Source organism: Melanerpes formicivorus, unplaced genomic scaffold, assembly GCF_026170545.1.
Source record: "Melanerpes formicivorus ecotype bairdi unplaced genomic scaffold, bMelFor1.0.p_v2 SCAF_25, whole genome shotgun sequence".
In the NCBI taxonomy this organism is placed as follows: Eukaryota; Metazoa; Chordata; class Aves; order Piciformes; family Picidae; genus Melanerpes; species Melanerpes formicivorus.
In genome coordinates, this window is record NW_027142377.1 from 12160797 (window position 1) to 12175742 (window position 14946).

General features: G+C 40.3%; 1 protein-coding gene across 24 annotated transcripts in view; it reads left to right on the forward strand.

The window, feature by feature from the left end:
- Positions 1 to 14946, forward strand: part of MYT1L (myelin transcription factor 1 like) — a 299847-nt gene that overhangs the window by 139041 nt on the left and 145860 nt on the right. The window lies entirely within an intron of this gene.

The following is a 14946-nucleotide window of genomic DNA, read 5'->3' on the forward strand; positions in this document are numbered from 1 at the left end:
TAGAGGACAGCAAGTAGAGAAGAGCAGGATATAATTGCTCGGAGAAGAGAATGAGGAATTTAGAAGGAATAATGAAAAAGATGAGTTGAGAATGAAAGATTTTCAACTTTGATGTAGGTAAGGTACACTCATGATATCAGCTGTGAACGCAGAGGAATGATCAGAGAATCACAAAATTGTTTTAGTTGGAAGAGACCTTTGAGATCATTGAGTCTAATCATTATTGATCTCTACCAAGTCAAGTGCTAAACTGTGTCCCTCAGCAGCACATCTCTGCCTGTTCTAGACACCTACAAGGATGGAGATTCAACCATCTCCCCGGGGGAGCCTATTCCAGACTTTGAGAACCCTTTCATTCAAGAAGTTTCTTATAATATCCAACCTAAACCTTCACCAGTGCAACTTGAGGCCATGTCCTCTTGGCCTATCACTTGTTACTAGGGAGAACAGACCAACACCCACCTCATTCTCCCCAGTGTACTTACAGTTTGGATTTGCATTACTTTTGTTTATGAAACTCTGTCTGTCAAAGCTGTACTCAAGTTCAAACGTTTTGATGGCAGAAGACTAATGTTGTCCACACTGGGACTGAGTTGAAATCTGCTTTCTTCATGAAATATATTCACAGAAGTACAGAATGGTGGGGGTTGGAAGGGACTTCTGAAGATCACCTAGTTTAAGCCCCCTACTAGAGGATTACCATCTAGAGTAAATCACACAGGAACATGTCCAGGTGGGTTTTGAATGACTCCAGAGAAGAAGCCTCCATAGCCTCTCTGGGCAGCCTTGGCCAGTGCTCTGCTACTGTCAAAGGGAAGGATTTTATCCTTTTGTTTGTGCTTCTGTGTTCTGCTTTGTGTCTGCTGCCCCTTGTCCAGTCACTGGGTACCACTGAGAAGTACCTGCCTCTCTGTCTGACACTCACTCTTTAGATATTTGTAAGCATTGATGAATGCTATAAAATACTGTGGGTAAGCTTTTTTCTGGGGGTGTGGTTGTTGGTGTTTGGGTGGGTGCCTTTTTCCCTTTTTTCTTTTTTTTAAGCAGAGAACAAAGGGAAAAAACCTCTGGCCTGAATTTGGGATTAATTAAGTGGGTGCACTTTCTGTATGGAAGTCTACATACCTGCTTGTGAGATTGGAGATAAGCTGTGGGACAGCCTGAATCGTTGCCCAAATTAAGATTTCTGTTTTATATATCGCTTCTTAACTATAAAATAATATGCATGTTTGATTCTGTAGACAGTGAGAACAAAGGAAAGTGTTTCCACAAAAAAAATATAGTGATAGCAATAACACCCTCTGTTCTGGCCTGGCTCTCTGTGGCATGGTGCTGCTTAAAATATGGAAGAGAAAGGACGAGGAGAGATGCGCTTGCTCTCTATAACTACCTGAAAGGAGGCTGTAGTGAGGTGGGTGTTGGTCTTTTCTCCCTAATAACCAGTGATGAGAGGAAATGGCCTCAAGTTTCATCAGGGAAGGTTTAGATTGTATATTGGGAAAAATATCTTTACTGAGAGAGAGGTCAGGCATGGGAACAGACTGCCCAGGTGGAGTTGCCATCCATGGAGGTGTTCAAAACACATGTAGACATGGCACTTTGGTACATAGCTTAGTGAGCATGGTAGCGTTGGGTTGAGGTATGAACTTGATGACCTCAGAGGCCTTTTCCAACCTTAATGATTCTGTGAGACCTTCCAAGCTTTCCTGGGCAATCTGATCTAGGTGAGCCTGCTTTAGCAGGGGGATTGGATCTTAGATCTCTTTTCGATTCTATGATTGTTTTCTATACTTGCTTCACAAGCAGACAACCTCCACCATACCTGGGTGTGCTTAAAAATGTGGTGATTAGGAACATGGTATAGCACCAGGCTTGGCAGAGTTAAACGACAGTTGGACTGAATAATCTGAGATATATTTTTCAACTGAAACGATTCTGTGATTGCACCTTACTGTCACGAGGGAAACATAATCTTAAATACATTCTTATTGCACATTGTATTAGTGGACTACTCCAAATACACTTAAGGTATCTTCATTCCTAGTTTCCTTCACTAAATATTAATTAAAAATCTTTTCCTGAAGAGTAAAATCTAATATATTAATTTAATATTTTTTTCCTTGGTGCTGATCAGCAGTGAAAGTTTGTGTCGTTCATATATCAGCAGTGAAAGTTTGTGTCGTTCATATATTTATAGCTGAATGCTTGTATAAACTGTTTAGTAAACTGGCCCACAGGGTAAAAGCCACACAAACTTATGTCTTGGGGACATAATTTGCATTGTCTTTCAGAATTGATTACAGACATACTGGACTGTTTGTGTTTGTTTAGTGATCAATTTATTTGTGGCTCATTGGCAATGCTTTATAACAAGTGAATAGAAGAATTCATGTAAATATTGCAAAGAGCAAGCATGCAGGGTACAGTTTTATTACTGCTGATAATAAAGGAAATGGCCCAATTGAAAGGAGTACAAAGGCCTCAAATAATAAAGCAATGTATTATTCCTAGAATATACTATCCTGGACCAATTAAACAACCTGTATCTCCCTCAAAGAAAATAAAAGCGTCACACACAAAGGCAGAGGAAGAGCATTAGAATTTAGCATGATGGTCAGGGGTTTATTCCCTGAAGAAGATGATTAGACTTTCAGAACGTATCCAAATTAAGCTCTGGAGCAGTGCCAATGCTGCAGAGTCCTTAAGAGAGTTCAAAGATGTAGCCTAGCAGCCTTCACCTTTGCTGTGCTGCCTCCTATTTAGATCTTGCTCTGATGATGTTAACTGCTTAATTCCCAAGTGAAACACTGAGATCTAACCCACAGAAATAATTTATACTGCGTAGTATCTATGTGATATGGATTACCTGACTTTACTGAGTAGAGCATCTCTATCTCATATCCTTGAATACCACAGTTGTAAGTATACTACATATAAATATCTAATCAGAAACGTAGTTTCAGCCAATTGTTTTATTTACTTCCCCCCACCCCCTCCCACCCCCCAGTGTCCTTGCAGGCTCCCTGTTCAAAAAAGCTTTGTAAATTTCTGATACTAGCTTAAAGAAAATGACCACTGCCTCTGTTGATTCTGGTTATTACTCACACATGAAACAGATGTGTTAAGGAAGGAAAGTTCAAGTGAACAAAAGTAAGAGAACTCACAAAGTAGTTGGCAGTCTTCTTACTTGTATGTATGCTGTCTACACATGAATCTTTGTTTATAAAACAGATTGAGTATCTTCTGACCAAAGCTGTATGCCTCTCTTAATGCTAACACACTCTGCTAAAATAACCTTGAAGCACAGAAACTTAGGATACTCCAAGCAGATATAACATTGACAGATCATTTTTCTCCCTGCTCCTCGAAGATTGTAAGCAGATGATTTGTACTTAGGAAATGGTACTGATTACCCCAGCAATACTGCATATCTCACGTATGCTTAGAGCCCTTGCCTTTGAAATACCGGTAAGCTTGCCAGTATTAGTCTTTCAGAAGCTTGTGACTGTCTTTAGATTGTGTCTTAGAACTCTGCCAAGGGTTACTGGGGATGTTTAGCATTTTCAAGATCGGGTTAGAATGATTTATCTTAGTTATGCAGATCTGTTAAATTACGCAGGTCTTGACCTATAATAAGGTTTAAGATGACAGGGGGGTTGAGCACATCAAGTTCCCTTGCAGGGATAGATGTTCATGCACAGATGAATCCAGAGATTCAACACCAAACATCTTGTAGTCCAGTGCTGGGGCAGCTTGACACATTATAACCTCCATTGAAATCAGTGAGACTAACAGATGCTGACTAAGGGCTAGCATCTTGTAATTGGTGCAAGACTTGAAACAAATGGAACTCTCTGCAGATACAGGTTTTTGACCTTTCTTAATTATTTTTTGTTTTCAGCTTCTGCCAAGTATGCACATGCTTAATTTGCTGCCATAAGAATTTCCCTTTAACAGTCACATCAAAGTTTGTTTGTAGGTAATTGCAGATTGGAGCTTTAGTGTATCTAATCTCTGGACAACGGTAAACAGTCACAGGACTAACAATTGTTGTTACAACTGCCACGTCTGGTGCTTCTTGCAAGACATGTCAAAACTAATGGATTAAATTTTTTTTGCTGTTGCCCTAGGTTTTGTCACTGTAGCCAGGATGCATTGTCAGAGGCAGAGATGCCAGCCCTTGAAAAATGAACATGATTAGATTTTTTGTCACAAGTTTTTGTAAGAAGAAAACCTGGCATATGGCTAACCCCCAATTATGGAATGAAGTAATTGAATATTGCCTCAAAATAATTATGGTTACTGAAAATATAATCACCCTTGTTCATTTGTTGATGGTGCACATCCTAATATTTTATGATGTTAAGGTAAATCATTACATTTGAAATACATGTATTTGCAAACAGTAAAGAGGAGTGGTATCATGAAGTACATCTGGTACATCTTTGCTTTAAAATAAATATCAGTTGTGTAACATAGCTGCTAGGAAATAAAACTGATGTTAAAATTACTTTGCAATTAATGCCAGTCATGGGAAAAAAAAACAGAGCTCTGCAATGACAGTAACTTTTATTGTCACCAGGGTTTGATTGGGGACCCCAAACCCACAACAAAACAGAGCGAGCAAATATTTAGAATTTTAAATAAAGGTAAGACTGCAGTCTAGGACCCTGTTAAAATTAGAAGTGTTCCTTCTGAGATCTGGATCAGGAGAGTGAACAGGCATCAGCTGTGGAAAACTCTTTCATGGAGCAGTCATGAAGAGTGAGGCAACTTCCATCCAGCAAAGAGGAGTCCAACAGTAGTCTAATTAAATAATAACAAGTAATCAGATGAAGGAGAAATAGGAAGACTTAAGAGAGCAAAAACTGTACTTTAAAGGAAACAAAGATGCACTAAGAAGGAGCATCTCTTTTACTAGAAAGGGCTGAGAGACCTGAGGCTCTTTCTCCTGAAAAAGAGAAAAGAGGATCTTTTCAATGATGATGAATATCTGAAGGGTGAGAGGCAAGAGAATGGGGCTGTGGTCTTTTCAGCGGTGCCCAGTGATAGGACAAGGGGAGATCAGCACAAGTTAAACACAGAAAGTTCCATCTAAACATAATGAGAAACTTCTTTGCTGTGAGGGTGCTGCAGCACTGGGGACTTTGAACACCCACCTGGATATGTCCCTGTGCAATCTGCTCAAGGTAACCCTGCTTTAGCAGACTCCTAGGTGATCTCCATGGATCACTTCCAACCCCTACCATTCTGTGATATTGTGACAGTGGAATGGGAAATGGGTAAAAAGGATGTTGAAGTGGTAAAGTGTAAAGGAGGATACTGGAAAGAGAGATGGCTAGTAGGAGTAAAATAAGAGACTGTAGTAAGTTGAAAACCAGCAGAAATGATTACTTTCCTGCCAGTAGCAGCACCTTGGGAGCCATAGTTTCCAGAACAGATGAGTGAAATCACAAGCTCTGGCAAGGGATACACAAATTACATCACAAAAGGTAGGAGAGGAAATCTGGGACGTGTTGACTTGTGAAGGTAGGTAGGGAGCTGAAATCAGGCTTTCATACAGTAACCAAACCCGACTGCTGGTGTATTTTTAAATGTGGGAAATGTTTAGGGGGTTTATTTTGGGGGGGAAGGGTGTGGAGGGGTGGGTTGGGGTTTTTGTGAGTTTTCTTTTGCCTCCTGGAATCTGACTGCTAGGATCTAGAGAAAATGTATTACTTGCAGACTGTTTTAACTGGCAGCCATCTGCCTCTAGTCTCTGGTCAGATTTTCTCATAGTGAGGTTCAGAAATCTATTAAAATGGAAATCTGATCTATCATGTTCAGGTATCACTGTACAGAACAGGGAGGTAGGTACAACACTTAGTTTGCTCAAGCTCACCAAAACCTGCTGCTAAGATCATGTGTATTTCTTGGCCGTGATAACAGTGGTCAGAATCACAGAATGTTAGGGGTTGGAAGGGACCTCCAGAGATCATCAGGTCCAACCACTGTGCCAAAGCAGGATCACCTGGGACAGGCCACACAGGAATGCATCCAGATGGGTTTTGAAAGTCTCCAGAGAAGGAGCCTTTGCAATGTCTCCGGGCAGCCTGTTCCAGTGCTCCATCACCCTCATTGTAAAGCAGTGTCTCCTTGTGTTGAGGAGGGATGTCTTGTGTTCTAGCTTGTACCCATTGTTCCTTGTCCTGTCACTGGGCACCACCAAAAAGAGACAATCACTTCCATCTTGACACCCATCCCTCAGATAATTTATAGACATTGAAAAGATCCCCTATCAGCCTTGGCTTCTCGAGACAAAGCAGCCCCAAATCAGTCTTTCTTCGTAGGAGAGATATTCAAGTCCTGTAATCATCCTTGTAGCTCTCTGTTGGACTCTCTCCAGCAGATCCCTGTCTGAAGTTCTTAATAGAGATCATCCCACCATCATATCTCTGTGAGTCTAAATCTCCAGTTGTAACTATGACATTAAAGAGGATTTGCCTTGATACTGAATTGAATGCTCGGTCTTGAAAGATATCAGCCCTTTAGCTAAAAGCAGTGTGTAGAATCCTAACAGACAAGCCCAGCAGCAAGGGAGGAGAAATATCTTTGTAATCTTAAATCACTTCAAATCACCAATTCCTAACCTGTATTAGACATTACCTGAGAATCCCAAGACTCCTTCTGGCCACATCAGGAAGCAAATTCTGGAACTGGTAGACTGACTGACCTGTAAAACACCAATTTTAATGTGAGCATTCTTTTTTAATAGTGACTTCTGAATATACAAGGGGCTGCACTTCATGCCATATATACACAGAGTTGTATATTTTTACTTTAGATGTTTATACAAAAAATACAATTACCAATTAAATGGATACAAACATATGCAGTGATACATGTTTGATGTAAGATAAATGCACCTATGAAGTACCAAATGTAAATGAGATTTTACTTTCTGACACAAGGGGGGATCCAAGAACTGAAGCTTGTAATTCCATCATCAATATTTTCTTGAGCACATGACATTTCCTTCACCCTGGTCAGAAGAGGAAATATTTTCAAATCATAGCTTATAAAATAAAACATAATTGAATATAGGAAGATTGAATCTACTTAGCAGGTCTAAATGCTGAGACTTGTGAAAGACTGTTAAAAAAAATATGCCACTGTGAGATTGGTTTGTGCAGAAGAGACTCCATGGCAGCGTTGTGGCAGGTGCTCAAGCAGTAGCAATGGCTGTAGCTGGGGACAGCCTGAGCGTTACAAATGCATAGGCTGAAGACCTAGATGTACTTCATAAAAAATACTTCAAATTCTAAGCAATAAGAATCTCAATCTTTCAAGTTGTCCTAGAATTAGTCCCAGAGGTTTGGTTGCAGGTAAGCAATCCCTTGTTCTTGAGGACAGCCAAAATCTCGGTTTACTACTGGCTCTGCTGTTTTATACTCATTTGCATGGAAGGTTTTGCTGTACTGTTAAGGCAACTGGAAGTACTTGACTGTTTCAGAGATGATGAAACACAGTGAATATATATCTCCCAAGGGGATGCATTCACCTTTGGGGCATGTCAAAACCTTATTAAAACCTATCTGTAGCACATAGCACAGGGAGCCTCCCATTTCGTGCTCCCGTTGTTCAGAGTATCCAGTAATCACTGCATAGACTAATTATGTGATGTTGTCCTTATCTTAGACCTGGCAGTCATGGGACCCACACAAACCCTCCCTCAGTGGATGGGGTGGTGAAAGCATATTCCCAGCTGTGCTTCAGATTGGACACTTTACAGCTCTGCTGGGTACTTACAAAGTGCATGGAGGGAACAGCTTCTGTTCTTGGTTCATAGTCAGAAACTCCAGACTGTAATTACACACCTCAGCAAGACAGGTGAACTTGGCAGCAAGAACTACTGTTTGCCTTTTCATTATGGCTACTAGAGTGGATGAAACTGATGCAGTTGTTACCTTGATCTGTCTTACGATGATCTGACATGGTTACACAGGCCGATGGGAGAGCAGCAGTATGGCAGTGAGGGGTCAGCTGGGATCACATTCACAAGCTGCACCTTCCTGAAAAGTACATTTCCAGTTAGGGAAATTTTGTTCTGTGAAATGTTTTTAGGATTCTGGGGGTTTATTCTAGTGAAGATGGATATAAATGTGAAATACAAAACTGTGTTTGGAAAAAATATCATCCCTTGAGCAGAAAGGTTTTGGTATCTTTATAATGTTTTAATTTGTGGCAATCATGAGCATATTAAATGATTATTACAGGATATCTACAATATGTTGATAAAAATCCTACTAACAAACAGCCAGTTTTCTCAGTAACTGCTCAAACATTCAAATGCTGTTGGATTTTGTAACATAGAAAAAGTTCTTTAAGTGTTTCCAAACCCTTTTTTAGGTGAGGTGATCAAGTAAAATCATCACAACAGTCAGATTTTCTTTTACTCAGACCTGCTTTTAAGTTTAAGACATTATGAAGCAATTCTAACGTGTGCTGAGGAGAGACTGGCTGGAGTTGCTGAAAAGCCTAATTACCAAAAGTCTTTTTTAATCTCCAGGATGATATCTTGTTGAGAGTAACAGTCTTTACTAACATGCAGTTCCTGCCTTTAGATAAAATAGAGACGTTAGGGTTAATTCTGAGAACAATCTGAAGAGTTTATCAAACACTGGAATAGGTTCCCCGGGGAGGTGGCTGAATCCACATCCCCGGAGATGTTTCAAAGATCCATAGATGTGGTGCTGAGGGACATGATTTCACACCAGCCTTGGTAGTAGTTAGGTAATGAATAGATTCCACGATCCTGAAAGCAATCCAATGATTCTATGAATTGCTATTGACTGAAAACAATGAATTAACTAGTACCAACTAAAAGGACTACATTCTACACCTAAAGTAATCCTTCTATCAAGTCTATTCATTGTAATCTCTTTTCTTTGTGTCTGACCTTTCACTAGCTGAGGACTTTGTTCTCCAGGGCTGCTTCTCTGGCAGTTTCAAGTTTAACTGTTGGTATTTCAGCACGTGCTTAACCTGTGAAACCATGGCATTCAAAATCTAGGATGTAGGTATATGTTTGTAGATATAGATTTGAATCCTTGCTAAATTGTCCTCAGTAAGACTCAGTAAGGCCATACTTTTTGAAGTCATGCTGGAGAGTCTTAGGCTTTAATGATTTGAATGACTGATTAAATGTTCTGATAGTAATTGTGTGTTAAAGACAGTTATTTGTTGTTTACTAGTGCTCATGGGCTGTATCTGCAAACATGTAGAATACACCTTAAAGGGGAAGGAGCCACATGAATGTCCTGAGTAAATATGTACTGCATTGGGATAGTTAAGTGTTAATTGGGTTTGCTTGCTAAAGGCTACCTGGTAGTAATGTTATTGAATAGCTGTGTCAAAATATTGCATAGTTTGTGAAAATCCTCTGAATTTCACAATGGGAGTGAACAGTATTGTCATTTTCTGGAAGTTAATTGTTATGGGATAGCACTAGTAGCACCTTGCTACTGTCAGTACTACATCATTCATCATGTTAGTATTCAACATGAACAGTATATATCACATGAAAACAGAACAATGGAGTCTCTGATTTAGTATACAAATTTAGGCTTCAGTACTTTTGGCATTTAGAGGTATAATACATAATTATTCATCTCCACTAATATTCCATTGTCTCAATGGACTCTTAAATTACTTTCTTTGGTCATCATATACAGAAACAAATTTGTAGTGGCAAATGGGTTGTGAAAGCTATAAATTGTATATTTAAAGTTAGCCATGAAGTTTTGGCAAACAACAGAAGACAATAGACCAAATATGGAATACTTTTATCACAATTCATTTCTGAGAGAGGCCTATATGTTAGCAAGCACTGTTCTTCATACCTTTCTCAGAGGACAGGCACAAGGAGACAGCCAATACATTTGAAAACTGATAACAGAGGGAGAGAAAAGAAGTAAATAACAGAATTAATTTTCTTAAAACCTGTCCTTGGCAATTCCCATGTTCTGCTGGCAGATGGCAATTGGGCTTTCCTCACCTGACCTCATTTTTCCATATTTTACAAGAAAATAGTATTTCATTTGGTTGTGGTGCTATTTGACTTGTTAAAATGTTACTTGCTTACATGCAGACAATCTTACTGACGCCAGTTTCCTGAAGTCTGGGAGTAATACCACGTAACAAATTGCAGCCTCTGTGTGGATGCTAATGGGTTCATTGAGCATTCATTGGTACTTTTTCAGTGCATCTCCTGCTTATCAACTCTTCTTTGGGAGCTGATGAAAGGGAGTTGGATTTATTACAGCATTTCTGGCCCAAGTTTCTCGACAGGCCTTCCAGATCATCGGATGAGTGTTGTTGTTCTAACTGGAAGGGAGATACAGGCTGGTGAAGTCAAGGGACAATGAGAAATACTCAGGTCTGAGAAGTCAGGACACTTACTAGGGTATATAATTAGTTAATTTAGGGTGCATAATACAGCTATTGTACTTAGGAAATCACAGAATACTTGAGGTTGGAAAAGACCTTCAAGACTAAATCAAAATGTTAATGAAGCACTCACTGCCACCACAAAACCATGTGCTCCAGCAACATATCTTCATGTCTTTCAAACTCCACCAGGGATGGGGACTCCATCACTGCTCTGGACAGCCTGTTCCAGGCTTTAACAACCCTTCAGGGGAAGAAATTTTTCCTCGTGTCCAAACTAAACCTCACCTGGCACAACTTGCTGCTGTTTCCCCTATCAGTATTGTCATTCCTGCCCTTATTTACCCTGATTCCTTTGCCCATCTATGGCACCATTGCATTAAATAACATTTCTCTTCTTTAAATACATACAGATTTTTAACTGCTTGTTGGTTTTCAGTGTTCTATCCAGCACCATGTCATCCTAAGCATATACAGTAAAGGCCAGCAGTTGTCATGAGAGATCTTTAGTGTTCTTTGAAGGTGCTTTATGGAAGGGAGGATATGTGATATCCCTTACATGTGAAGTTCAGCAGCTGAGCCTGGGGAGATTTGTTGGTCAAGTTACTCTTATTCTCATGCTGAAGTGTGAACATCAGTGGAAGACTCAGCAAGTGAGGTCTCCCCTGAGCCTCTGTTTCTCAGACTAAAGCACCCCAGTTCCCTCAGCTGCTCTTCATGAGACCTGTTTTTATGGGTGAGATGCTGATCATGAGATAGTTAGTAATAGATTCATAAAAAATATTTTGTGAAAAAAGTGAATAATTTATATCCATCTTGCTTCTAATATCATATGGCCAAATCCTGTGGCTCAGGACATTTATGAATGGCAAGGAACTGTTGTAGCGTTGCAATCGATTCTGAAAATTCCTTCTCACAATTCATACGGGGACATTATTCATAGTTTTAGAACTGCATCAATAATTAATTGAAAGCAATACCAAAGCCTAGGCCTTTAATGAGATGTTTACAGGGAAGCATTTTTGCTTTGAGTTCATTCAAATCCTGTAAAATGGGATCACCAAAAAAGAGGAAGATTGAAGCTTGTACAACCCAAGTGGCTGGCGTGTCACACAGTTTAAGGAGGACGCACTGTTAAGATCACTCTCTTCCTTGTTTCTGTTTCACTCCTTATTTCCAGTACTTAGTACTTGAAGTTGTTTTCATAAGGAAATAAGGTCTGTGAAATCTCATTTTCTCTTTCACTCCACAGCAAGAACTCTTGAAAGTTCTCATCAGTCAAATAAAAAGTATTGACCTTAGAGGAAGTTGGCCATACAAGCTGGTCAGGAAAGCTGCTTTGTTAGTGAAGGAAAGACACACAATCAGGTGAAGCCATGCAGAACTCCGCTCTCTCAATCTAAGAGTCCGGCAAGACAAAATTACACTCGTGCTCACTGGGCATCAGTGCACTAGGAAGATCCTAGATATGGAAAGTTAGGCTGGATTGACTTAGTTCATGCTTTAATTCGGAATTACTTTAGTGAAGCTCCATCTGATCTGACTTCTACTTGCTCAGTAGATTCAGTAGCTCTTTGTAGCATTTGTGCTCATAAGTTTGGTTCAGGTTTGATCATAGCAGAGACTTCCCAGTGAGTAGTCAAACTGAATTAACAGGTGATGTCTCAAAAGCAATAAGACTTTCTGCAGAACAGGTGGAGTTAGCAACAAGACTTTCAAGAAAGGCATTATCTGTCAGCTCAATAGACAAACAAATCAGGTAACAGAAATATAACTTGAAACTAGTGAAAGAACAGAAAGTGAAGTATAAAAGTATTGGAGATCACACCTTGAGTACTGGGTCCAGTTTTGGGGGCCTCAATCCAAGAAAGACATTGAGGTGCTGGAGTGGGTCCAGACAAGGTCAAGAAAGCTGGTGAGTGGGCTCGAGGACAGGTCTTGTAAGGAGCACTTCAGAGAACTGGGTTCATTTAGTCTGGCTGAGGGGAGACCTCCTTTTCTACAACTTCCTGAATAGACATTGAAGCCAGGTAGGTGTTGGTCTGTTCTCCCTAGGAATAAGTGATAGGACAAGAGGAGACCTCCTCAAGTTGCACCAGGAGAGGTTTAGGTTGAATATTACAAGAAAATTCTTGGCTGAAAGGGCTCTCGAAGACCAGAAGAGGATCCCCAGGGAGGTGGTTGAATCCCCATCCATGGTGGTGTTTCAAAGGCACGGAGATGTGGTGCTGAGGGATATGGTTTGGTAGAGTTAGATAGCGGTTGGACTCAAAGGTGTTTTCAAACCAAAATAAATCTATGGGTCTATACAATGTCTGCTGAGCTTTCTCAGTAGAGTGTTGTATCTGAAAGATAGCCTATTGGCATACTTCAAAAATACCTTAAAAACAAACACACCTTCGTTTTAAGGATTCTGGTAAGACTTTGGTAGATTCAGGACCTCAGGATCCTAGTGGGAGGAAGACTAGGATCTATCTGGCAGCTGAAGTGCATATTTTAAGGAGACGTTTTACATTTTGTTCTATCAGTAAGTGCTCTTCCCTTCTCCCCCTACTGGCTTGCTACCAGTACAGCCATGCATGGATGCTGTTCATTTCTCCATTCTGAGACTGTCACTTTCCTTTCTAAAGCAGCCTTCTGTGCTAGAGACTGCTGCTATAGCACTTTTGCATTGGCTGGGCAGGCAAAGTAAATCCCAGTGAAGCAGTATATGAGTTATGGAACTCCCACCAGAAATTTTAATATCAGCACCTGTGATTGATGAAGCTGGTCTTCCAATCACTGCATGGAAGACTTTAACACACAATTTTCATGATGTTAAAGTGAGCTTCTCACGTAAATCCTCAACACAGTGTATCTGTGTGGGGAGCCTGGCTGCCTGGAAGAAAAGCCTGCTGTATAATAGCTATTTACTTCTCAGCATTAGACTTCTTTTTCCTCATATTTCAGCATTTCTCTCCTATGTCATTGCCCTGTCCCATAGATATGTGATGCAGTGCTCTAATCTGGTCACAACTCTTCCTATTTCATATATACCCATGCACATTTATGTACATGTCAGTGTAATACATGCCTAAGCCATCTGGTATCTTTCCCTGCAAATGTTCACACAGAAAATTGACTGTGAGTAAGGTTCTGAACCTGCCTGTCCAAATGGTCCATATTTGTTTGATTTCTCTAGCAAATGCATAGATCCTATTAGTGAGACTGATCCAACATATTTCCATGTGTCAGCTGTACCTGCTGCAAGTGTCATTCTGTTCAGTGATAACAGGACTTGCATCCTAAAATAGAGAGAAAACAAGAACATCAGGTCCTTTTGAAGATCTGAATTGCTTTTTCTACCATCTGCTGACCAATGCTTTGAAAGAAAGAAAGTCTGTGTCTGGATTGACACCTTTCTTCTTTTTAAGCCAGTAAAAGATTGGCCTGTAAAAGCCTAGACATGCCATGTTTGCAAGGGAAGCTTATTAGAACACAAAATATCAGTGATATCGTATGTTTGCAACTCATTGCAGTATACAGAAGCTGCCACAGGTACTGTGTTGGTGTGGTGGCTATACATAATCATCATTTGAATCTGAATTATTTAACTGTGTGCTAAATCCATTTTATTATTCTGGATAGCACGATACAGAAATTGCAAAAGTTGGACAAGAAGAAAAATAGATGCGCTGGAAAGTGCTGCTTGAATCCCTTGTCTCATTGTTACAGTGTTAACACATGTGCTTTTGGAAAGATGTTTTGGGGTATTGTTGTATGAATAAGTTTGGATTTTATTCCTTAGTAGGTACATCACCAAAGTTAGAAATGGTAGGAATTAGAAGTGATACTGCTGGGCCCAGCTTTGCTGCCACAGGTGTAACCAGCTGAAATGTTTGCGTGATCGGAAGGAGGTTTTGGAGCAAAGGAATTCCTTTCTCTAAAGTACCTGTGTCATGGGTTGAGTTGAATCTGCTGATATGTATTCAATACCATGCTGACATCATCAATACCATGCTGACATCATCCTTACAGGATGCTGGCTTCAAAACGACGGTGTGAAGTGTGATGGGGCTTGAAGTTCAGATTGCAACAGGAGAAGCTTCCTGTTCTGGTTGCTTCTTCCAGTTTCTGGGTTTGGGGTGTTGGTCTTTTCTGCTGAGCTAGCTGCTGTGCCCTTGGGTAGGGGGCACCATTTTACTGCTGACTGCTGCTTCTGCTGTGCTTTTCTGCAAAACAGGCCGAGGCAATAGCGCATTGTGTCATCCCAGTACATTCCTTATCTCAACCCAGATGGTTTTTGTTTAACTTTCACTCCCGTCTGTGTGTAAGTTGGGGGGGGGGGGGCTTGAGGGAGCAGGCTATTTAACCCAGGACAACCTGATGTTAGTGAGACAATCAGATGGACCAGTGACCTATCTTACCAGTGTGCATGAAATAGGGAAAGTAAAGCCATTTCATATATGTATGTGCATTTCATATATGTAGCTGTGCATCCTCACCTCATCTTTTTTTTTCCATGTGAAGCTGGTTTCA